The following is a 26,881-nucleotide window of genomic DNA, read 5'->3' as shown; positions in this document are numbered from 1 at the left end:
AAAGAAATGAGTACCATGTTGCCGAAATATCTAAGAATTACTCCTATGACTGAGTTTTTAAAAGAACGAAGTACAACATAGTTTTAGAGGAATTTTCTCCAAATGGTTAGGTGAAAATATTTATGGGCCAATTAATCTCATACAATCATACATACTATTGTCTATTCTTCTTTTTTTATGGGCTATGGGCTCTAGCTCCTTAGAACATTCATATAAGTGAGTGTATAATAGAAAAATATATGAAATTTACACATTTTTGCCAAAAATCTACCCATATTAGTCCATCTATAAATGTGTAAATATACACAGTTACTATAGTTTTTCATTTCACTTTTTAATTATTTCTTATCTCTTTCTCTCTCTGCCTATCTTGCAGTTGATTCTTGCTCCCAACCCAGAAATTTGATCTCTCTCTCTCTCTCTCTCTCTCTCTCTCTCTCTCTCTCATGGTGTAGTCTCAAATTGCAAGTTTTGGGTAAGATTTGTTGGAGAATTTGTTGGCTTTTAGGTTTGCTAGAAATGCTAAAGCTAGGTCTTGTGCAAGTTGGAAACGCAAAAGTTGAGTTTTGATTTTGTGAAGTTGGGTTTTGGGGATTTTGTTGAGAGATTGGAGTGGAAGAAGGTTGATTTGAAAGAAAATGTCAATGGAAGAAATTTTGAGTGAAAATGTGATTTGGGTGAGAACAGTAGATTTGATTTGGGTATTTGTTTTGAGTTAGATTTGAGTATAAGTATTCAATATTTGAGAAAGTTTGTGGGTTTGCTGAGGATTAAATAAACTTTGGCTAGTAGCAGTTGCAACATAATAATTTGATTTTGTCAAGTTTGTGGGTTTGTTTTAGTTTTGCTTTGATATTTCTAGTTTTTGTTTGTTTTTTAAGGAATTTTTAATTTTATTTAAAAACTTTGGATTATGATGTTTTGTTTGGTATTGCTTTGATTGGGTTTTTTCCTGCCTATTTGGCTTTAAACTCACTAAAAATTTCAATTGATTGGGGGGGGGGGGGGGTGGGGGGGGGGGGGGATGTGTGTTTACAATTTAGGGGTTGTGGTTTTTGGTAAGGAAGAGAGAGATATGATTCAAGATAATAATAAAAATTGAAAAAAAAAATTATTTTAATGAAATGTAGTGTAAAATAGTGTGGTGGGCCTTTTTATATTCTAGACTGGGTTATTTCCTACTGTACTATGGCCCAATAGTTCTGGGGTAGGAGAGTCGGGACTAGCTCAATTGAAACTCACCTCAAGTCAGCTTGTGTACAAGCTAGGACCCTTTTGCAGAGATCTTGGTCACGTGCCCACGGCAAGGGATGCTGTTACAAAAATGTTATAGCAGGAGACACATAATAGAATAGGATAATAAGAAAGATATTCTAATAAAAGTGCTTACTACTGGCCAAAGATAATATTAAAACATTTTTTGCAATAAGAAAACAAAATGGTATGAGTATGGTAGAAATAAGTTAACAACAAAGAAAAGAATAATGTTAATGCTTGATTAACTATAATAAAAAAGGGAAAAAAAGGTTAGTCTGCTAGACTTGACTCCTTGGCAGATTCAAGACCAAGAAGGGAACCACTCTCCAATGTGGGTAATCTCATAGGAAAATCTTGCCATAGAAATTTCCCATTTTGAAAGAACGGACCTAAGTGGCTTATTCTTGAATCTCTTGATTGGATAGAGAGTAGGTTTTTAAGAGGTAGAGAAGTGAGAAGCCTATTAGTGCATGCCTTATCACACTTTTGTTTTCTCACTTCACTTCTTAGACTTTTGTTTCTCTTTCTTTCCTTACTTATCCTCCCTGTTTTTCTTTCTGCTTTCTATTTCTTTCTATGTTTCGTTCTTCACTCTTGTTTTTCCCTCGTTGTTGTTGCTGTTTATTGTGTACAGCTAAGGCCTTTTTATACAGCCTGTCGTGATTAGGTTTACCATTTTACCCCTCAACTACCTTTAGCCTGGTATGGGTGTCCTTTCTGAGCCACCCACTGATCTGCTAGCTGCTCAACCACCACCACTACTCTGTGCTAGCTGTGTCACATTCCATTCCCAGACAAAAGGAGTTTTGTTTTATTTCATTACTCTTTATGGCATTCCTATTCGGATAAGGGTTGGGTATTTTCTCTTACTAACTCTTATAGCATGCACTTAGTGATTCTAGCTTATCTTTCCATTTTTTGGGTGGTATGTCATCCTAGCAAGACATTTCCCCCAAAAGAGCTTAAGCGGGAATCTTAGAATAGACTTCGCTTTTCTCCGACTGCCAGACCATACCCTCTCTTACCTTTGACCCATGGCCCATCGTGCCTGTATTGGCTGGGTACAAATGGGTGGTGCTTGAACCTTGTGTGTGCTCCACTCCCATGTGAGTCCATGGCTTATTTGCTGTTCATGCATTTGTCGTTGCCTATGGGTTTGTCTGGTAACGCTGCACGTTCTTCTGCTTATTTTTAACCCTTTGTGGCATGGATGAGTTTGGGTTTTCATTCTTTACATCTTGTTCCTTCTCTGGCCTAGGTCTTGCTTTGGCATGAGCCCTTTCTTCTTCAATTCAGCCCATGTTTCCTCCAATTTTTGGTTTGTGGGTTGACCAATATTTTTGCCACGCCACTGTATTATTTCTGCCATGCATCACTTAGCTATGCTTACTGGGCCTGCCATGTATTTATTTTTTCTTTACTTAGTTTGTGTTGCCCAATACTTCTGCTAGGTTAGTTTTCATATCATCTTGGACTTCCTTGGCCCATTTTATTTCTTTAGGCATTTTTGGCCCGCTTCATTCCTTTGGGCTTCCTTGGCCCATTTCATTTTTACATTCCCATGGGTTTTTTGATAAATCTTTCGAGCTTTCTCGACCTAATTATCATATCCTTTACTTTTGGGGTTTGTTGGCCTTTGCACCAACCCCCTTTACTAATTCCTTTCTTTAGGCTCCTCCAACCCATCTTTGCTTGCTTTCCACTTCTTACTGTAAGGTTGAATTTAATTAACCATTTTGTTGGTTTTATTCCATACCAATTTACTTGTAATTTAGCACTTAGAAATCCTGTATTTAAGTGAGAATCTTGTAAGGGTAGTGTGTGTGAGAGTGTGAAGAAATGCTAAAAAATGTGCAGTGAAGTAGGGACTAGTGACTAGATCTCGCGGGTGGCTTATGACTGGCAAGCCGCCAGATGATGCACATAAGAGAAGCATGCAAAGGAGCTGAACTGTCATGCCATTTGTTGCACTGCAAGATAAAAGTTCAGACTAACCATTTAGTTAGCTCACGGCTTGAACTCGCGACTTAGTCAAGTTGCCAACCAGCTCTGTTTTGAAAAAACTGACTCTTCGCATTCATTTCTCACCCTAATATAAGTACCCCTTATATCCATGAAATGTAGAGAGCTTCTAGAGAGAATTTTAAGAGAGAAACCCTAGAGAAAAAATAAGATTGATTCATCCACAATCTTTACATAGAGACTCTTTAAATTCTTCTACTCTCACCCTCTCCATTGTTACATCCTTGAGAGGTTCTTACCAAAATTCTTTTCTCACTATACCCACATCTATGGGAAGGCTATTTGGTGCTTTGGAAAGCAGTTAGGAAGGGACCAATAGTTATTGATTGATGCTATGGGTTATAGCAGAATTCGGTAAGCTAAAGAAGACAAAGGTTCGGTGCAACCTCGTTGGAATAAGAAGCTTGGAAGGCTTAGGTACACTGGGTAGACTAGGCTTGGAGGGTCTTCTGCTATTCATGGATCCCAATTTCATTCTTTAGTGGATTATTGACCGCTTAGAGGGCGGCAGAGAGGTTTTACGCCGATGGCTTCGGTTTCCTCTTCGATAACACATATCTATGTTGTCCTTGTGTTTGCATCTCTCTTCCCTTAATCTTTACTATTTAATTTATGGTGTGGATGTGATTTTAATTGGTTTAGATTGTTTATCAATTCTGTTATTAGTTTGTGTTCATTTTTTGCACATATATTGTTTGACATTAAGCTTAAATTGATAATATTGTTATTAAGGGTCTAAACGTTCATAGTATTTTATACGCTATTTGAACATTCACTTACAATTCTCATGGGCTTACTACTATTAGGATTAGTGCCCTTAAATCATATTGTATGATGCTATGTATAATATTAAATATGACATTATGTATGACTTATTGTGATTGATAAAATTGTTTTATTTTTATCTAAAATGATGGTAACATGAATATTTGGACATTATCATATAATCCATGAGATGTATAGTATTTGATTTATGTGAAAAGTCATAAAAGATATAAATCAAAATTTTTTTGTAAACTCAGAATTTTAGTTCGTAGTCGGTGATGAAATTAGGCATTTTATCTGTGAAAACTATAATATATCAACTAAGATGATTTGTTTTGATCATGGAAGTGGAGACTTCTAGTTGATGTGTTGATATGTTTTAAGATTTAAGAGATATTAAATTGGACTGCTGTGAAATTTATTATTCTCTTAACAACTGTCAAATGAATAATAAATTTCATGACTTATATTTACATGAACTCTTAATCTCGAGAGAATAATGGACCCGATCATGAAGTGTAGGTTGTTTTGATATATCAGGAGTGAGATCTAAAGTTACGGTCAAAATCTCAGTATGTTGGGCAGCCACATTTAGTATTGATGGAACATATATTCTTAAAATGAAATTTAAAGTCAATATTATCTTGAGATAAGTTTAATGGGTTTATTATTCAAAATGTTAGGCCTAACTACTTTAGTAAATAGTTACTAAAGTATATATTTATGAAATTTGATTTCATAAATATATGATGAATAACTTAAAGGATTAAACTGAGTACTCAAGGATTAAGATGTAATAATTTACAAAGTGATAGTCTACATTCATGACTTTGTATTACTACAAATATTTTATGAAGGGGTTGCATGTATAATAAAGTCTTGGGATATAATTTATCAATAAGGTATAGAGTATAATTATATTTATATAGTGGTATTAAATATAATTAATGTTAACTTTGAACTTTTCAAGAGTTGACAAAAAAACCCAAGGCCTATTGGAGCTAGTGTCTTATTTGTTCTATTTTGGTCCCACTCCGAGCCACATACTAAAACCCAATTGGAAAGGTCCAAAATGCTAGCCTAATTAGATAATCAATTATTAGGAGAGAAACATATAAAATTTTGTAATAACAACAAGATACATGAATTGGTATGTATGTGAGTGTTAGACACTCTTTTATTCTCTCTAGAACATACATATATAACTGATTAAGAGACCACACTTCTTCGGCATTAAGTGAAATTGGAGTGAAGATTAAAAGTCTTCCTAAGTGCTTTTAATCTTTGGTTTGAATCTCACCTCCTCATAGTACACTCTCTTGTTCTTATATTCTGAGACTTATATAGCACATGTTATCAACTGAGAATTAAGTAGATCCATTAATTTTCCACTGTGTATATTCATATTTCCATCAACTACTTTCTTCTTTGGGGCTCCCTTGGGCCCTTTTGCTTTCTTTAGGACTTTTTTACTATTTTGTGGGCCTATGTACCATTGTTCCTGCCATTCGGGCCTAATGATTTTTCTTACTTTGCTAATTCTTCTTTCTTCACCCTTTGTTATATTGTTGGGCTCTGCTAGGGACTCTGCTTCCACTCACTTAGTGAAATAATTGATCCCTACTACTAAAAACTTCATCTGCTTGATTCCAAGTGAAAAGGGGCTCATGATATCCAAACTCCATTGCGCAAAGGGTCATGAGGCCATCATCGGGGTAAAATACTTTGATGGTTGTCTAGGGACGTTGCTGAAGTGTTGACATTGGTCACATACTTTGACATAGGCCTTAGCATCTACTTAAATAGTTGGTCAGTAGTAACTTGCACAGACGACTTTATGAACTAGTGCTCTTGCTCCTAAGTGGTTTCCACATGCTCCTTCATGAACTTTTCTCAACACATAGTTTGATTTGTCTAGAGCTAAGCACCTTAAGTAAGGCTGAAAGAAGCCCTTTTTATATAGTACTTCATCTATAAGGACATGACAGCTTTGATCCTTAATCTTTTGGCCACGTCCTTGTCCTTCAGAAGTCTTCCATCTTTGAGATAAATTACTATTGGAGTCATCCAATTTTCTTCACCTTCAACTTGTTGTATCTTTGGAAGATCTATGCTCAGCATGTATTGGACTTTGTCATACTCGTCTATAGCTCCCCTTGCAAAAGCTGCTTTTGCCAAAACGTCTGCTTCCATGTTTTTCTCCCTTGGGAGCTAAACAAAACTGGCTTCTTTAAATTTTTTGACAAGTTGCTTTACCCTGCGTAGATATTTCTTCATCCAATCTTCCTTAGCTTCACACGTTCCATTCACTTGACTGATAATCAAATGTGAATCTCCTTGGACGACTACTGACTCCACCCTAAGGACTTAGCTAATTCCAATCCTTTAAGGAGAGCTTCATATTTAGCTTTATTATTGGTGGTTTGGTATTGTAGACGGGCTACATATTTCAATTTATCTTCTTCTAGGGACTTGAGTATAATTCCAATTCCTCCCGCATATAACATGGATGAGCCATCCACATTAATGACCCACCTCTAAGTTTCATCCACCCTATCTTGCTCACCTTGGTTGGGAGTGAATTCTGCAATGAAATCTGCCAATATCTATGCTTTTATCACGTTTCTTAGTTGGTACCTGACATCAAACTCGTTGAGTTCTATGGCCCATTGGATTAGTCATCCTGCAGCTTTCAATTTGTTCATCGCCTTTTTTAGTGGATGATTTGTCAAGACATTTATAACATGAGCCTGAAAGTAATGCCTTAACTTACTTGAAGCTGTGACCAAAGCAAAGGCTAGCTTTTCCATCATTGGGTACCATCCTTCTGCCCCTCTTAGCACTCGGCTTGTATAATAAACTGGCTTCTGTATCTTCCCTTCTTCTCTAATCAACATTGAGCTCAGTGCATGCAAAGACACTGCTAAATACAAATATAATTCTTCACCTAGTGTAGACGGGCTTAGCAGAGGAGCTGTTGTAAGGTAGGCTTTGAGGTCTTGAAAGGCCTTTTGACACTCGTCCCTCCATTCAAATGCCTTCTTAAGAATCTTAAAAAATGGTAAGCACTTGTTAGTAGCTTTAGAGATGAACCTGTTAAGGGCAGCAACTCGTCTGGTGAGAGATTGGACTTCTTTGATGTTCCTTAGTGGCTCCATATTTAGTATTGCATGGATTTTATCGAGATTCACCTCATTTCCCCTATGTGAAACTGTGAATCCAAGAAACTTACCAGACGAGACTCCAAAAGTACACTTGCTCGGATTTAATTTAATGTTATATCATCTAAGCGTATCAAAGATCTCTTGAAGGTCGTTCATATGCTTTTCCTCATCCAAACTCTTCACCAGCATATCATTTACATAAACTTCCACATTCCGTCCGATCTGTTTACAAAACATATGGTTAACCAGCCTTTCATAAGTTGCTCTTGCGTTCTTCAAACCGAAGAACATCACCTTGTAGCAAAATAAACATTGGCTAGTAATGAAAGATGTCTTCTTTTGGTCTACCTCATCCATCCTTATTTGATTATAGCCTGAGAATGCGTCAGTAAAACTTAGCAATTTATGACCCGTAGTTGAGTCCATTAGCTAGTCAATACATGACAACGAATAGCTATCCTTTAGGCAAGCTTTGTTCAAATCGGTGAAGTCCACTCATATCCTCCACTTGTCATTAGCTTTCTTGACCATCACCACATTGGCCAACCAGTCCGGGTAATAACTTCTTAGATAAATTTCGCCATAGTCAACTTTTAACTTCCCTTTTAATAGCATTATCTAGTCGGGAGCAAAAACCCTCTTCTTTTGATACACAGGCTTGGAGGAAGGATATACGTTCAGACGGTGAGTGATTACACTTGGGTCAATACCTGACATATCCTCGTGACTCCTTGCGAACACATCTATACTCTTCTTTAAAAAGTGGACATAGTCTTGCTTCGTCTTCATTTCCACGCTTGTTCCAATCCTTGTTGAACTTGTCGAGGTTGCTTTTGTCCAAAGAAACATCTTCCAATGCTTCCGTGGTAACCCTTCTCTCATCTATGCTTATCATCTACACGTGCTCGTTTATGGCCAACATGGCTAGATAGCATTCTCTGGTGGCTAATTGGTCTCCTTGCACTTGACCCACTTTGTAATTTGTTGGGAACTTAATAGACAAATGGTAAGTAGATGTTACTGCCTTTCAATTATTTAAAGTTGGTCTTCCAATGATAGCGTTGTATGACGACAAACAGTCCACGACAAGAAAGTTTACTTCTTTGGTTATCTGTTGTGGATACGCTTCTACCACCATAGGTAACGTAATGGTACCTACGAGCTGCACTTTCATCCCTCTAAATCCTACCAAGGGTGAATTTACTAAATGAAGTTGATCTCGTCCAAGCCTCATTTGCTAGAAAGCAGGGTAATATAAGATGTCCGCCGAACTTCCATTGTCCACCAACACCTTTCTGGTCATATAATCAACAATAAGCAAAGTGATGACGATCGTGTTGTCATGTGGGTGGTGAGCCCTTTCAGCATCCTTGTCCGTGAACGTAATGGCTTACTTGTCTTTTACCCTCGTCCTTGGGGATCGTCCTAAAAGTTAGACGTTTTGCACTACCTTTAGGTACATCTTTCTTGACTTGGAAGATTATCCTGTCGAGGTCCCTTCTATGATAACTCTTATTTCTCTAAGCAGGGGTCGTGACGACTCTTCTAGCTTTCCCTTCAACTTCTCGTCCTTGTGATCTCGTCTAAGGAAATTTCTTAATTTTCCTTGCCTGATGAGATTCTTTATCTACTACTTTAAATCAAAACACTCGTTTGTGTCATGTCCATAATCTCTGTGGAAGCGGCAATACTTGTTCCTATTACGCTTGTTGGGATCTTCTTCATCTTTTCTGGCCTTCAAGGAAGGATCATCCTTGATTTGCATAAGCACTTGTTTAAGCAGTATGTTCAAGGGTGTGTATTACTGACTCCACGTTGAAGAACTTGCCTTCTTGTTGTCTTGATCATTCTTCTCTCCTGTCCGTGCCTTCTTTGGACGAGGACCTTGCTCAGGGTAGTATAGGAGATTTGCTTCCATTCACTCGGCTCTCTTCCTCTTCTTAGCTATAATTGCATCTTCTGCATTCATGAAATTTTGGGCTGAATGGACGAATTCAGCCATGGTTTGAGGCTCTTGCTCATAAAGCTTATGGATGAATAAATCAGAGTTAACTCCATTATGGAAGGTTGCCAGTAACAACTTGTCATCCATCTCGTCCACCGTTAGGGCTTCCTGTTGAAATGAATAATGAAGGACTACAAGCTTTCATTTTCCCCTTACTATATGGTTAATAGGCTGGGTGAGGAACGTTTATGCCTTTGTCCTCCGATAAAATTGTTGACATATAGCTTACTTAATTCTTCGAAAGAACTCACAGTATTTGGAGGTATCTTGTTGAACCACACTCGTGCTGGTCCTTTAAGGGTGGTAGGGAAGCCCTTGCACATAATCTTGTCTGGAACCCCTTGAAGGTGCATCGTAGTCTTGAAAGTAGCGATATGATCAAAAGGGTCGCACGTTCCATCATATGAGTCCAAGGAAGACATCTTGAACTTAGGAGGCAAGGGGTGACTGTTGATGGAAGCCATGAAAGAGGAGTTGGTTCGATGAACTAAATCATCTATGGGATTTGCCTTTCTCATGTTCTCCCTCATCTCGTACATGGCCTTCCTCATCTGATCCATCTCCCTCTCCAAGTGTGGCACCCTTTGTAAAACGGTACCCTTTGACTAGTTTTCAGGCTCAACATTTCCTCCTCTATCTTCTTGACTTTGGGCTTGTCCTTCCATATATCTTTCATGGTGTTGCCTCCTTAGACTAATCTTCCTAGTCAACTTTTGATTTTGACAGGTTAATTCTGCTATGGTGACTGCCATGGACTGTACATGTTAGATGGAACGCGATTGCATGACAGGTGCTGATGTCGATCACGGTGGGGATTACTAGAAGTATCCCTACTCTCTTCGTGGCCTGGGCTAGTGGCCCTTGATCTTGTTCGAACCATATAACCTTTTGTCGGAGAAAGATAAATTGCAAAACACAAAATTAATCCTTCCCACAGACGGCGCCAATTGATGATACACAAAAAAAATAGTAGGCTAAATGCACCGGGCTTCAATGATCAAGTAATTGCTTGACAGGCCTGAAAAGGAAAACACATGATCAAAGGTGACTGGGGCAGACTAGCCAAAAACCCTCCAATGCTTAAATTAGTTTCTCTCTTAAATTTTGGAATTCCAACTTTTTAGGAGTTGTCTAAAAACTTACCTTCATTTGATATGAATGAGTGTTTATATAGTGTGCACTTAAAGTGGTTACTTGTCTCATAACTTCACCCTATTTTTGAGGAAGTCAGAAGGTTTAGGGTTAACTTCCACAACCGCTACAGGAGTTAGAATATTCAATTTTATCTTCCATAACCTTCATTGAAAGTTAAGTACTTAGTAATAAGTTGTAGCAATGAACTTGGATCTTACTCATGCCTTGGAATAGTAACACATGGTTCAATTCACTAACTCTTGTAGACAAACTTTTCTGGAATTTTCCCAAGTGTCTGGGGTTGTCCATGCGTTTTACTTATGCCCGTGTGCCTATGGACGACTGTCATACTAGGTAGAGCCATTCTTACTTTCTTGACCTGGACGACTCTCATGGACGAATTAGAGTTAGTTCAATTTTCAGTTCATCATCACCTTGTAATAAAAACATAACCAAACTAAAGAATAGCTAAACCATAGAAATAAATATTACATTACTATATTTATTACAGTTTATCAAACATGCCCTTAAATTATTCTAGAATAGAATTTTTATTTTCTATAAAAAAAAAAAAATGTAGATTCATGAATCTAAACTCAAAAAATATAGAAAGACTTAATTAAAAATTTATTATATTTTTATGTGAAATTTTGAATGTGTAATATTTCCAAGTTATTTAAAACTATTTTAAGTATTGATTTTTTAATTGACTAGGGTTGTATTTAGGAAAATAAAAAGAAATAAACCAAAGGCACAAAAATAATAGTATAAATTCCATTAGAGGAGCATGGGTTTAAATTTGGTGGGTACCTTTTAAATCTACCATCGCTGGTGGTTTGGGTTGGTTGTGGGTCATCATTTGCTGTGGTTATGGGTGGTTGTGAGTCACCAGTGCTGAGTTATGGTTTTTTGTGGGTTTTTTTGTATTTCGGTTTTCAGTGGTGGTGGATTTGTTGTGAGAGTGGTTTTGGTTTTATTGTAGCGGTGGTGGTGGTGGGTTTGTTGTAAGTTTTTTGGGATACTATGTTAAATTATAGTAAAATTTCTATCTTGTACAAAAAAAAAAAAAGTAGATTCTTGAATCTAAACTCAAAAAATATAGAAAGACTTAATTAAAAATTTATTATACTTTTATATGATATTTTGAATGTGTAATATTTCCAACTTATTTAAAACTATTTTAAGTACTAAATTCTTAATTGACTAGGGTTATATTTAGAAAAGAAAAAAGAAATAAACCGAAGGATAAAAAATAATAGTGTAAATTCCATTAGAGGAGCATGGGTTTAAATTTGGTGGGTGCCCTTTGGGTTGGTTGTGGGTCATCATTTGCTGTGGAAGTGGGTGGTTGAGTCACCAGTGGTGAGTTCTAGTTTTTTGTGGGCTTTTTTGGATTTGGGTTTTCAGTGGTGGTGGATTTTGTAGTGAGAGTGGTTGTGGTTTTATTGTAGTGGTGTTGGAGGTGGGTTTGCCATAAGTTTTTTGGGATACTTTGTTATATTAGAGTAGAATTTCTATCTTGTATATAAAAAAAAAATGTATATTCATGAATCTAAACTCAACAAATATAAAAAGACTTAATTAAAAACTTATTATACTTTTATGTGAAATTTTGAATGTGTAATATTTCCAACTTATTTAAAACTATTTTAAGTACCAAATTTTTAATTAACTAGGGTTATATTTAGAAAAAGAAAAAAGAAGAAAGAAATAAACCAAAGGTTCAAATATAATAGTGTAAATTCCATTAATGGAGCATGGGTTTAAATTTGGTGGGTGCCCCCTTAGATCTACAATTCCTGGTTGTTTGGGTTGGTTGTGGGTCATCATTTGCTGTGGTTGTGGGTGGTTGTGAGTCACCAGTGGTGAGTTCTAGTGTTTTGTCAGTTTTTTTGGATTTGGGTTTTTACTTTTTAGTGGTGTTGGATTTTTGCCAGAGTGGTTGTGGTTTTACTGTAATGGTGGTGGTGGTGGTGGGTTTGCTGTAAGTGTTTTGGGATACTTTGTTAAATTAGAGTAGAATTTCTATCTTGTAAAAAAAAAAAAGTAAATTCATGAATCTAAAATAAATAAATAAATATTGAAAGACCTAATAAAAATTTATTATACTTTTATGTGAAATTTTGAATGTGTAATATTTCCAACTTGTTTAAAACTATTTTAAGTATTGAATTTTTATTTGACTAGGGTTATATTTAGAAAAGAAAAAAGAAAAAAGAAATAAACCAAAGGTTCAAAAATAGTAGTGTAAATTCCATTAGAAGAGCATGTAAATTTGGTGGGTGCCCTCTTAGATCTACAATTGCTGGAGGTTTGGGTTGGTTGTGGGTCATCATTTGCTATGGTTATGGGTGGTTGTGAGTCACCAGTGGTGAGTTCTGGTTTTTTGTGGGTTTTTTTGGATTTGGGTTTTCAGTGGTGGTGGATTTGTTGTGAGAGTGGTTGTGGTTTTACTGTAGTGGTGGTGGTAGGTTTGCTAGAAGTTTCTTGGGATACTATGTTTAAATTACAGATTGTCCCAAAAGTTTAAACTATTGGGATATGATAAATTTAGTCATTTAACCACACAATTATGACAATACGAAAACTGTAATACGTATTTAGTTATGTTAATTTTTAAATGAATCCATACATATGAATAAGCTATTACAAGCTAGTTATTATTATTATTATTATTATTTATATACGATAGTATTTTAAAATTAAAAATATAATTTTTGTTCCATAATAATTTGTGTTTTATCATCAAACTAAAATATACTAATTAATTTTTGGAGTAGGGTGTGACTGAACTCTTGTTTAGGAAAATAAAAAAACTTTATCAATTGAATTAACTGAAATTCACTATAAACTAGTTGTTAGTTTAATAAAAAGCATGTCTGCATTGCGTAACTTCCTTTTCATGAAGTTTTATCCCATTCGATTTTTTAGATAAAATTATTTAAATTCATTTTATTCAATCACTTTTTATATGGACGCATTATTGATTGCATAAGTGTGATCATGCATCGGCCTTTTCTTGCAACTAATTAGTTTTGTTTCAATCTTCTAGTTTTGTTGTTTTAAGAGAGTTTCAATTTATGGCAGCCGTTCTAGGCGGGAATTGAATCTTAGATCTCTTGTTTAGCATCAAAGATTTTACCAATTAAACCCAATTAGTTTTGTTAAATATTTAAACCATATAAGACACCTCTCTCTCTCTCTCTCTCAATACTTTTTGATCACTATTTGGGACCAAAAGTAAAGGTGCTTTTTTCTTTCTTAATAACACATTAACACTAATTAACTTTTTAGTTCAAAAATATTTGAAATATAATTATATGATAAATATTATTTTTTTTATTTAATTGATAAATTATGAGAAACATCACTTGGTTTATTTGATTTTTTTTTTAACAAAAATTCAAAAAACGGTTTTTTGCGTCCTTTTTTTCTTCTTTTTTCTTTTAACTATTGGTCAAAGGGATTTATTTAGAATAATATCAATATACATTTTATAACTACGTATGGTTTATGTTAGGTTCTAAAGACTTAGGATTTGATGTATTTAGAACTCTAATATGTAATATTGGCAAACCATGATCAAAACAATATGTTTAGTCTTATTTAGGCTTGCTCAAAGTTGTGTAATTCATGTAAAGTTGGAATCGAGAGGCTGCAGATGTATTAGTGCATTTCGGCCTGGCTCGATCGATCGAAGGATAGACTCGATCGATCGAAAGTCGGCCAGAATGTTTTTCTGTAGAATTTCCAACTCAGCCCTATCTTATTAAATGTTTTGGGTTTTATGTTTTTGCCCTAGGTATATAAGGCAAAACCCTAGTCACGTTTTTGAGAGTTGCTCTAGTTGTATTGTTGCTCATATTTTGCAATTTGTGTGAATCTCTTGTAAGATTCTTGAGGAGCTTTCCTTCACATAAACTTAGGGTTTTCAAGGTAGAGATATTATCAACACCTTGATGATCAACTCAGTTGCTACCATTGAAGCTTTAAGAAAAACAAGCGTGGGTGCTTGTACTTGCTGGAGAATTCAAGAAAGAAGGAGTCCGTGGATTCAGAGCTTGCATGTGGTCGTGTCAGTAAGTTCTACTTGTGGGTAGCATTAGGAAGTCGAGCGTGGGTACTTGTAAGTCCTTTTGTATGAACTTCGATTCTTTCATATAGTGGATTCAAGTTTACCTTGAGGATAGCTAGATTAAATCCTCTTCAGGTTTTTACCGTGTGGTTTCTAGGGTCATCATATCATTGTGTCATTTATTTTTCTGCTGCTTTATATTCTTGATATTATTGTGTGTTTGTGATAACCTATATTTGCATAATTTGATTAAGTTAATCACTTGGCTAATTAACTAGGTTAATCTGGTTGGGTTAAGGGGTCTAAAAACCTTTCAGTTTACATGATTAGTGGCGGCTCTAGGAAATATTTTTAGGGTGGTCACTAAGAAACTTAAAATATACAAAATTTAATAAAGAAATAACTTGAATATATCAATATCACAACCAAAAAAAAAAAAAAAAAGCAAAAATACATGAAGTGTTAACACATCCAAACGCTCACAGTGTAATCCGCATACATGAACAGTGCAGATTACTATTCATAAGTCTAAATGTATTGTTTATGTCCCATGAAAAGTCAACAGGCGCTGAAAAAAAAAAAAAAAAAAAAAACACACACACAAATGCAGAGGAGAGACACGCATACAAACACTCACGTAAGAATGAGGCAAAAATTATAATTTATTTTGGATTACCTACGTTGTTAATGGTGGATATAGTGCTATGGCTACATTTTACAATAAAAAGCTTAATTGGAAAGTTTTTATTAATTTTATAATCTGAACCCACATAACTACTAATATCATTTTTCACTTTTTTATCTATCATTATTAACACAGTTTATCATCTAAAATTTATTGTAAATTATTATAAAAATAACATAAAATTTATTTTGAAATATGTTATATATGGGTAGACACGCGCTGTTATAAGAGCGTGTCTTTGGTTTTGTGAGAGGAAATAGAAAGAAGGAGACGTGTAGGAAGGAGGAAGATGCATGTATTACGTTGTCGTTAGACCATGGTATGAATACATCTCTTTCTCTTGGTAAAGTCAAGTCANCCGGGGCGTGTCTTTGGTTTTGTGAGAGGAAATAGAAAGAAGGAGACGTGTAGGAAGGAGGAAGATGCATGTATTACGTTGTCGTTAGACCATGGTATGAATACTTCTCTTTCTCTTGGTAAAGTCAAGTCAGTTGTCACTATTATGGACCAATCCTCATTTAGTCATACATAAATACTCCATTAAGATTAAAATAAAGTGTTCAATTCAAATTCAAACGTGTTCAACGTTACCTCTAGTTGTTATCACTTATCACTGTGTCCATGTGAACATGTTTTTGTTTTACCGCCTCACTTCTATACGAAGGCTCAATGTTCTCATTTGCAACTTGTCGATTGCTGGTCTTCTCTTGTCGAGACTACGGAAGCTACCAAAAGATTTTAACTTGGGGCCCACAGTGTGTGTGTGTATATATATATATATATTTTTTTTTAATGCAAAACAATATTTATTTAATATTAAAATATATATATATATAAATATATAAATGAGAAAAATGCTAAAAATATTACTTATTTTACTTAAAACTAATAAATTGACGGGATAATGAACATAATCAATAACGCATCAATAACAAAACAAATAAATGAATAATATCAAAATTATTACTAACAAAATAAATAAATGAAAAATATCAAAGTTAATGTTAAAAATTTGTTAAAAAATATTATTAGTGCAACATTAACAATATAATAAATAAATTTCTAAATTTTTATTTGTAGTGTTTTGAAAATTGATACATCATGTGTACAGGGGCAGCTCTACATATATCTCAAGATGGTCACAAGACCACCTTGACTTACTAAAAAATGTACACACACACACACATACTAAACTAACCTATTTTGACCACTCTAATTTGAGAATTACAAGAATTTTGATTCAATAAAAATAAGAATAAAGCTACGTTCACAACATTTTTAAAATAATTTCATAAAAAATCTTATGTAATAAGTGGAAATCCGTTACTAATTCTAATTTAGGTCCAATATTGACATCACTTTTTAAACCACTAATATCAAATTTTTATATAAGATTTGTTTTTAAAATGTTGTAGATGTAGCATTACTTCAAAAATAATTCTGACCCATCAAGAAAAATAATGTAGCCACGAGTTCTCCTTGATAGTGCCGGCAATTATGCTCTTTTTGACTTTACAGTGGCAATCATTTTGCTTTCCTTAGCGATTCAGCTCACAGTTATAGCAAACACCATCCATTTTTCTTTCTATTTTCTATTATCATTTCAATCCTCTTACTTTATTACTCTTATCTCAGTATTCTCAATTCTCACTTTATCTCTTATCAATCCTTTTTTTTTCCCTCTTTGTTAGTATAAAAAATGGGTCTCTCCCCCTGCACTTGTGTTTTTTTGTGTTTTTTTTTTTTTTTTCAGCGCCTCTTGCACTCTTCATGAGACATGAACAATGCATTTAGACTTATGAACAGTAACCTACATTGTTCATGCACGTGGATTATACTGTGCAGGAGACATTGTGCATTGTTCATGCACTATTCATGCACTGTTCACGAGATTCACAATTACTTTATTAAAAAAAAAAATTAAAAATTGGTCACACGGTACTCTTTACACATTTAAAAATTATTTTATTATAATATTTTCAATTTTCAACAAAATAAACTGTATCCAAACCAACCCTAACAACCGAAAACTACATGCCACTGGATTTTTGCGCAATGGGTCGCCTATGTCAAGGGCGCGTGGGACAGTCTCTCACCGAAGGAGATAAGCTTCTTTAGACTGGTCACAAAGATAGCAAAAGGCGCCTTACTTACTTTAAGCTTCACTTCCAGCTTCTTTCCTAAACACAATTCATACATGATAAGCTTCTTTAGACTTACTTTAAGCTTGACTTCCAGCTAATTTCTCGAATACGAGGTCTATAAATATATTCCTCCCATTTTGCTTCTGGAATTACCAAACCAGAGCAGAAGTTATTTAGTTTTTCTTAGAAAATTAGCAAACATGAGCATGTTGCCAGCTTTCTCTATTCCTATACTATTTTCCCTTCTAATTTTCACCTTCTCTATTGTACGTAACCAATTTTCTAAACTCATTCGTCCATCAATCATGTATAATAGCGTAATTTTGATTGCTTTCCATTTGAAATGGACTTGCAATTACCTCCTTTACCAATCATTCCCCAAGCATTATCAGCATGACATCCCAGAGATCAGTGAAGAAGCAAGCGTAGCCCGGTTCAAGTGCAAGCCGGGGGATACCGAAGAAATAGAATGTGCAGTTTGTTTGTGCAAGATTGAGGAAGGAGAAGAGATTAGGGAGCTGAGATGTGAGCACCTTTTTCATAGAGATTGCTTAGATAGATGGGTTGGATGCAAGCGTGCAACCTGTCCCCTTTGTCGTGGCTCTCTAGTTCCACGTAAAATTGTCACTGAGCTTGGAGTAGAAGTGCTTCATTTCAATTTTTGTTCTTTCAGTTACAATGAACATCACCAAGAGACATGGTGGCTACGATAAATCATTGCTAAAGCCAGTTATGCTAAATTAATGCATATTGTAATTTAATGCTAGTTTGAGTTCATAATTATTAATTCCTAATTCTAGTAACCTAATACAGACAACCTAATTCTTCTAGCAATTTATATATAAGTTCTAATCCAATTCCTGAAGTATATTCAGATGATCAGTTCACAACTGTACTAGTAACCTCCGAGTTATGTATATGAACGCGCGCAGTAGCTAGTTTAAGAGAGCAAATATCAATTGATAATTTGTAAAATAATGTAATCCCCTTGCTTGTTACTGTTTTGGGCAGTTGTATTGCTGTTCCAAACTAGTTATTTATATTGCAGCAACTTCATGACACCCACCTGTCTTTCTTTTTTATTTCCCTCCAATGCTAGTTATTATACGTCTACGGAACGGCAGAGCGCGGTTCTATTTTAGCATAAATACTTGAGATAGCCTAGCTAAAATTATATTTGTTTAACTCTCTCTCTCTCTCTCTCTCTCTCTCTTAGAATGTCCTAAAATGTATACATACTCGCATGAAGTATTTAGTACGTATGAAGCTCTCCATTTTTATTTTTACAATAATCCTGATACACACGACACACCATCCAATAATAATATTTTCAAATAAGATTTTTCAAAATAAAAAATAGAGAAAGTTGCACTATATTATCCTAACATATACAACTATTAATTAGTTACACTACTACTCCCTCTCTCTCTCCCTCTCTCTCTCTCTCTCTCTCTCTCTCTATATATATATATATACACATATTTTGTTGATAAAGTTACACTCCTATGTTTTAATGTATGGAAGTTTTGAGGGAGATGAGAGGAGAATAGTAGAAAAGACCATAATAATAGAAGGCAGAAGAGAGGAGGGGACTAGAATAGGGACAATGGCAGAGCAAAGAATTTTTTCTATGGACGGCCAAGCTAAATATAATAATTTATAAAATTCTTAAGTAAAATAAAATATTATTATATAAGTTAGCTTTAATTAATTCAATAAAGTTGTGTTCTAGGTTTTTTCATGGAACAAAAACTATTTGTAATTGATCTTGAACTAAATTTTATAGTAGCCTGTTTGTTTTATACAAAGTTAAACAATCATGTTAGAAGAAATAAACATTTATTTAGTTCACATATTTGAACCAGGGTTCAGCATCTAAAGTTTCAATATTTCGTATAGAGGATTGAGCAATAGTCTCCAAACTTGAACATTTTTCTTTTAAAATATGCATTAATTGCGAATGGCTTCTCCCATTAAAATACTCATACATAAAAAAATTAAAATTAAATTTTATATACACTAATTATATAGCCATTTTTTCACTTAAAAAAATGTAAAATATTGTTTATGTACAATCAATAAAAGCAAACAACTTATGAGTAAATTTGTTTTTATATTAACGCCTCAATAGAAATAATTACACATGCAACCACACATCTTTTGGGCGAAAGGTCATTTCACAAATATAAGTACTTGTGGAGTGTGAAATGCAAAAGTCGGAGTTTAAGTCTTTAGGATGAAACTTCACACTCATATACACATAAATTAGATTAGAGTATAATTTCTATCTTGTATAAAATAATAATAATAATGATAATTACACATACCATTTTGTCAAATATAAAAATATTTTTGAGAGGTTCAAACATAAATATGTAATAAACAAACATATAACAATAACACAATTTAATTATTTAAACTACTGTCAAATAAACAGACAAATCATAACCATTGTTATCAAATTAAATATAACATAAAATATTCGAAAAAGGTGCCAGCCATAAGTCACAATTAAACACTGTACACGAAGTGGCGTCATTCACAAGCATTAAAAAACTACTAGTCGCTAACCCGTGCGATGCACGAGATTATTTAAAAAAAAAAAACAATATTGCAATTATCATTTGTTGCTCTAAATCAGAATGTTTCAAGACTCACTAATCAAATAATACAACTAAATAAAGAAGACCCAAGCATAACATAAAATCTTCACTAATTCAAATATTAAACATTGTTAAACCTAGTACACAATGTGCTTGTGCCCAATAAAAAATTATAAAGGCAAATAAGCGATAAAGAAATCCTGAATATCATCTCCATAAAAATACATATATGCCAAAAAGATTAATACCACTACCATAGGTCCATTAGCAATGAAGTTATTTTCATAGTTACATATATATTGTGAATAAACAAATAAACAAATTGTAATAATGATCGCAATCTTATTTTCATAACAAATAAATAGAATATAATTACCAAATGTCAAATTCTTTTCCTATGACTCAAAAAGAGTAGAGAAAGAACATAATTCAACAAATCTGCATTATATAGAAGAGTACATCATATATTTATTCAACATAAAACATTGAGTTTTATAAATCTTCTTTGCTTGCTCACATTCTCAACCATGTCTCTTGTGCTAAGATACCATAGATATATATTGCTTTTTCAAAATCATGAATAAACTTTGCCAATAAAGCCTTCTCCATGTCAAACCCTTTTGCTTTGCCTTGAAATAGTTCCTTGAAAACAGCTGCTTTACCCAAGTTAGCTGAGAAAGTGCGATAACCACAACATATTGGTGTTATTTTCATATATAACAGATAACGAAATGTGGAAACACCATTACTAAACAAAACCTGTTCTTTAAACTCAGAAAGTATCATTAACAGGCAATTTTGTCAACTTCTTCTCTCTTTTCTTAGGGGGGGGGGGGGGGGGGAAAAAATTTGGGGGGGGGGGTGGAAAAATTGTTTTTCAGCATAATCCAAAGCTCTTCCCAAATACAATTTAGGATAGTTAAGGACAACCAATATGAGAATCAACTTCAAAATAATTAAATAAGAAATAAAGACCACCATAGCTCAATTTTTAAAGTAGCTTTCCTCATAGACAAATGCATTAGAAATCACTATATCAAACACATAAAGAAACCCAAATGAGATTTCAAGAAAAATAAGACTACCCCAGATGTAAACTAACCTCAAATGTATCAAAATTACCATTATTGATAACAGTGAAACTCAACTCTCAGAACTGGGAGTCTGAAGCAAGCAACTTCGTTCAGACAAAAAGTACATCTCTCAATAATGTGGATCTTTTTTTAGGTGTGAAATGGGTCGGAATCAGATTTGTCGGTTTTGTAAAAAAGTACAGCTAAATTTAGCTGAGGAATTAAATCATTTCTACCTTTAACATAAGCTTCTCAGCGAGTTTTAGGCGTGTGGATATAGTTAAGTATCTTTTTGAGGAAAGAGAGAGATAAGAGAATATAAATACATGTATATTTATGAAAATTAATAAAAGGTGAAAACTTTTTGTGTGTGTGCAAGCTATGTTGCACGGACACTGACACAGACACGGACACGACACGGACACGGACACGAAGATACGGCAATTTTTAAAAAATAAGGACACAACATGGCGGGGACACTGCAGTTAAATAATTAATAAAATTTTATATTTAGGCATATTTTTTAATATTTTTAGACATAAAATACATTTATGTCTAGAATTTAAATTATGTAAAAATTACAAATAAATAAATTAACACCCAAATTAATACAATAATATACATAAAATGTTTATAATACAAACCAAAAATTTAAATAAACTACATTCAAATACTAATAATAATACTAAAAATAATAGTCAAAATAATAATATAATTTATTTTCTCTTGGACCAATGGCATATTAATGACACCATGGCATTGATATATGGTGCTCAAAAGTTTAAATTTGAAGTTGAAAGTTTGAAAGTAACTTTCATGTGGGTTGGCAGTTGACACACAAAACAAAGAGGTAATATATAAAACAAGTATTATAAAAGTTTAAATGAACAGAAGAAGACAGAAGGCAGCTGATCTGCGAAGAAAAAGAAAACGAAAAAGAAGCAAAAGAAGAAGAAGAAGAAGGAGAGAGGAGGAGCTCACCGATTGGAAGGGACAGGGTACGCCGGCACAGCGTCGACGTTTATGGAGTTCTCCGATCGGCCCAATTTGGCTCTGGCGAGGGACAGAGGGCAGCGGCAGTGGGCAGAGGTCAGAGAGAGGGTGGAATCTGTGATTTTTTTTTTTCCGCTGCTGGCGTGTCGGACGCGTCGGATCCACGTCGATGCCGTGTCGGAGAAGCGAAAAAAAAAAAAAAAAAGGGACACCGCCGGACACCGGAATCTGGCGCGTCGTGGTCGTTCCGGTGTCCGATACGTGTCGGACACCGACACGACGCCAAAAATGGCGTGTCCATGCAACCTAGTGTGCAAGTGTTGCCATTACTATTTTGTTGAGATTCCAAGTAGTGTGCAATGGGCTTAGCTTTGATTGAAAGTTATGCTCATGCCTACCAAATCTTTCTAACCCAGGACTTTGATTTTGATGATGTTTTAAAAAAAAAGTTGAAGATTGAAGATATTAAGTAGACATTAAACATAAGTTAGTCCCAATTAAAAAATTAAGCATAAGTTATTATACTTAAATGGCGGCCAACACAATTCAAAGCATACCACATCAATGATTTTGTTTGTTCAACATTAAAACAATGCTAGAATGGAGGGGTATAAAGCATTTGAACCAAAATAGACAGAAGATTGAAAGCAATCACCAACCTTATTAGATCTCAGAATATCTATCAGTCCACCAGTGAGCTTCTGTTCAATGGCCATGTGATAAGGAGAGGATCTTGTAGCCTCCTCTAAGTCAAATGGATTGTCTATGCACATGGCAGCTATAAGCGGTGTATTCTCTCCAGCTTCTGCCAAGTACTTTGTCAACATGTTTGCACCATATTCCCAGCCAACGGCCATCAATGTAATCCATGGCCTTGCCTTATTGATGAACTATATAGCTGTGGAGATATCATCGTTGTCAGCAGCTGTAAATAATCTACAGAAAACAGAATAGTAAAGAAGCTCCTACTATCAGCACATTCAAAAGAAACTTGTATTAGATGATTCTCCTGTCCATGAACCTCCCATGGCCTTATTGATGAACTATATAGCTGTGGAGATATCATCATTGTCAGCAGCAGTAAATAATCTACAGAAAACAGAAAAGTAAAAAAGCTCCTCCTATCAACACATTCAAAAGAAACCTGTATTAGATGATTCTCCTATCCATGAACCTCCCATGCCCACACCACTGAATTTAAAAAAATAAAAAATAAAAAACTGGTCAGTTCTAATTCATCCCACACATCTGGAATGCAATCCCTCATTGCTTGATATGGTGCAATGAAAAACCATGTAAAGAAAAAGTCAGTAGTAGGACCGAATCTTAGCTTCCATGGTTATACCAAAATTTAAAATACAAACCTTACCATAACTATCAAATAAAATTTGTACATAAACAGCAAAGCCAAGGTTGCAGAAGGAGGACATTGGAAAAGAAGTTGGGGTCTGCAACCAAACAAAGAATCAAACAAAACCCCTCAAAAATCTAGATGCTGCTCTTAAAGAAGTTTGTTACAAAATTTATTTAAAAAAAAGCAAGGTATACAAATGACATTTTTTTGGCATGGTGTGTGTTGTATATTTGTATAGTTTTCTATGCTAATGATTTAGTGGATCTATGTTGAAAGAAATTGCTGGATGTTAATGAATAGCAGTCGTATTCTGTGGTCCTTACTATGTTGTTAAAAGAAGCTCAAAATGGTAGAAAAGAAAAAGGTTCACAAAGTGGACTTTTAGCCACTCTATAACTCCTTTTCTTTTCTTTTCTTTTTTCTCTGGTTTTTTTTTTTTTTTGGTTCTAAATTGATGAATCAGAGAGAATATGGTATTATTTGTGTTCAATAGGTTCAATTATAGGCTTCTAAATATGTTCAAGTTATTTTGGATTTGAATTGTAACATGGAACCATAAACTACTTCTACTACTACTTTGGGCTTGGCTTTTTCTCAAACACCTTCTATACGTAAAGCAGCAAATAGGTTTAAGTCCCTACCAAGTGAGCAAAAACAACCTTACCATGTGGCTGAGGACCATTCTAAGTAGTAGGAAGTAAACAGAAGTAAGCAAACCAAAATTGATGGCCTTTTTGTAAAAGAACCAAGATGCAAACTAACACCAAAGTTGACATTCATCAGGTATTAATGTGTGTGTGTATATATCTATAATTTTTTTTTTAATCACAGACCACACATTATCAATTTATCATCAATAATAAGATCAAATTCAAAATCCCAAAATCAAGGCCTTCAAAGTAGAGAGAAACCTAAACACCTAACTTCCCATACAATAGTAGCTACTTCATTAATTGAGTCAAAGACAACAACCCAAACTATCCAAACCCCAATTTTGGTTCAAAACTGAGATGGAAAAATAAATTTACACCTTAATCGCCAGAACCTAAAAGAAAGAAAAAAAGAAAAAAAAAAAAACCCCTTTTAATGGCAGCAAACCAAAGGCCAACCTTTTAGCTATAGCAACCAAAACACCAAAGCAGATCACCCACAACCACAAAAAAAAAAATCCATGAACAATTGAAGTAGAGAGAGAACGGTGTATAGGAAGTAATAACTGGGCAGATAGATTTTCAATTGAAGAGCAAATCATAATTCTTAGCTCAACAAATATGGCGAAAAAATTCAAAAACCCAAACCAAACAAAACCCTAACTCACACACAGAGACAGAAATTTACAGAGTTATACCTCTTCGGTTGAGCGAAGCAGCCGAGGAGGTAATTCTCTCAATCCTTTCAGGGTATTTGAGCTTCCAAAGCTTTTTCCAGCGAACATCAGTTTGTGGTTGGCGTATCAGTGAGTGGGTTGCAAGATGGTGGCAGATTCAACGGAGAATTTTCCATTGAGATTCGGTAACCATATATGCTTGTCTGGTCTCATGGCTTGTTTGGAAGTTTAGAGAGGGAGGAGAGTAGAGAGGAGTAGAGGGAAGGGGAGTAGTGGGGAGGAGAGAGAGTAGAGGAGAATAATTCACCTCTACCTTATTTGGATGTTTTTAAAATTAGTAAGGGGGAAGGAAGTAATTAGCACTTCTCCTTGTGTAATTTTGTTAATATAATAAGGGTAAATTAGGTAATTTACTTGGTCAATAGTTTATGTAATCTACTCCCCCAAATCTCTCCAATTTGGGGGAATTAAAATTAGGGGGCTAGAGGGAGTCCAAACCCCTCCAAACTCCTCCAAACCCCTCCCCCTCATTCTTTAAAAAACTTCCAAACAAGGTAATTGCATTACTCTCCCTCCCTCTACTCTACTCTCCCTCCTTTTTTAAACATCCAAACATGCCATCAGAGTGGAAGGAGAGGGAAAGGAGATTTTGCGATTTGGGGGAAGGAAAAAAGTAGAGAAGAGATGTGTTTTGAGTTTTTGATTTTCAGAGTTGGGGAGAATAGTTATAGGGTTTGGTTTCCAAAATTGGGGAGAAATTTTAACTGAAATTTTCGGGCATGAATGAGAGATTTGTTATGATATATTGGTATTATTGCATTCATTACAATCTTTGTTTTAAATATTGTTAAAAGAACCAAATTTTGGTGCTTACTAAAATTTCCAGTTTTTAGTAGTACATTCAATGCCATTCACGGATGGAAAATTTTCTTCTTTTTGTTTTTTTTTTCCCCCTTCTGTTAGGTCATATTAATGGTGCAATCAAGTAATCGTTAGGCCGAACATGGAAAGTTCGGTTTAATCGAGAATATAAAAGTATTTAGTATAACCAGTACAATTTCATTTCTCTAAATTCAATGGCAAGCAGTGTCAAATTTCATCCATGTGTCATTCTCACATATTATCTTATAGGCCTTTTGGTTATAGCTCATAATGTCCCCTAAGCACAATTAATACCATACTACAGTTAACATCTCATGAAGGCCTCAATTGGCACTCCACAAGTAGACATTTACGGTATTATCGATACAGCTAGTGACCTTGTGTGGACACAATGTGTACCTTGTGATATCTGCTTTAATCAGATTCATCCCAAGTTCGATCCTAAAAATTCCAGCACATACAGTGAAATTTCTTGTCATTCAAAAAAATGTCCAAGTATGGGACCAAGTCCATTGTTCTCCTCAAAATAGTTGCAATTACGTGAGTGGATATGCAAGTGGTTTATCCAAAGGTGTTTTGGCCAAAGAAAAAGTCACCATCACTTCTACCTCTGGGCAAGTAGTTTCCTTTGATATTGCTTTTGGATGTGCACACAACAATACCATCAATTACAATGACCACACAACGGGACTCATTGCATTAGGATTAGGGCCTTTGTCCTTTCCTTCACAAATTGGTAGCAAGAGGTTTTCTTATTGCTTGTTGCCATATGATATTGAATATAGCCGGGTTTGGGCGGGCAAATGGGTTTGGGCTTATTTTGCCACCGTTAGAATATACTAATCCTAGTATTACAGGTAAGATAAGTTTTGGCAATGGCAGTGAAGTTGTGAGTGTTGGTGTGGTTTCAACACCAATTGTAGCTGTGGGAGATCAATATTATGTGACACTAGAAGGAATTAGTGTTGGAGACACATGTGCCCTTTAACTCTTCAGGTAAGGTTTCTAAGGGCAACATTTGTATCGATTCAGGATCACCACCATTGACTTTGCCACCGGATTTTTATAGTCGCTTAGAGGTGGAAGTGAAGAAGCAGATTTCAATTGATCCCATTAAAAATGAAACTCTAACAGGGACATGGTTTGCTATAGAACTAAAATTACTAATGAAAATGGACCAAAATTGACTGTCCATTTTGAAGGTGCAAATGTGGAGTTAAAGCCTATACTGACTTTCAATCGACCAGTTCATGCATATGATATTTACTACTGCAATTACTAATACTGCAAACACTGCACTGGCAGATTTGGGTAACCAAGGATTATATGGCAACTATGTTCAAGCAAATTTGTTGATTGGGTTTGACTTGAAAACAAGGATGGTCTCCTTCAAGCCGA

The 26,881-nt window shown here is 34.8% G+C and overlaps 1 long non-coding RNA gene across 6 annotated transcripts; it reads right to left on the bottom strand.

Annotated features, from left to right (window-relative positions):
• Positions 1–20,266: 20,266 nt before the first annotated feature.
• On the bottom strand, positions 20,267–24,806 carry LOC112009773 (uncharacterized). 6 transcript variants are annotated; one of them, XR_010631075.1, is made up of 5 exons: positions 24,623–24,806; positions 23,290–23,368; positions 23,065–23,111; positions 22,580–22,971; positions 20,267–20,525 (listed from the first exon to the last, which is right to left on the bottom strand). It is a non-coding gene; the product is annotated as an uncharacterized LOC112009773 (long non-coding RNA). The 6 variants fall into 6 exon arrangements; XR_002882692.2 differs by having other exon boundaries at positions 22,580–23,111; XR_010631072.1 differs by lacking the exon at positions 23,065–23,111 and having other exon boundaries at positions 22,580–23,041.
• Between the last annotated feature and the right edge of the window lie 2,075 nt (positions 24,807–26,881).

The sequence above is a fragment of the Quercus suber genome, unplaced genomic scaffold (genome assembly GCF_002906115.3).
Source record: "Quercus suber isolate HL8 unplaced genomic scaffold, Cork oak 2.0 scaffold_194, whole genome shotgun sequence".
NCBI classification, from domain to species: Eukaryota; Viridiplantae; Streptophyta; class Magnoliopsida; order Fagales; family Fagaceae; genus Quercus; species Quercus suber.
This window is presented reverse-complemented; position numbering and strand designations above follow the sequence as displayed.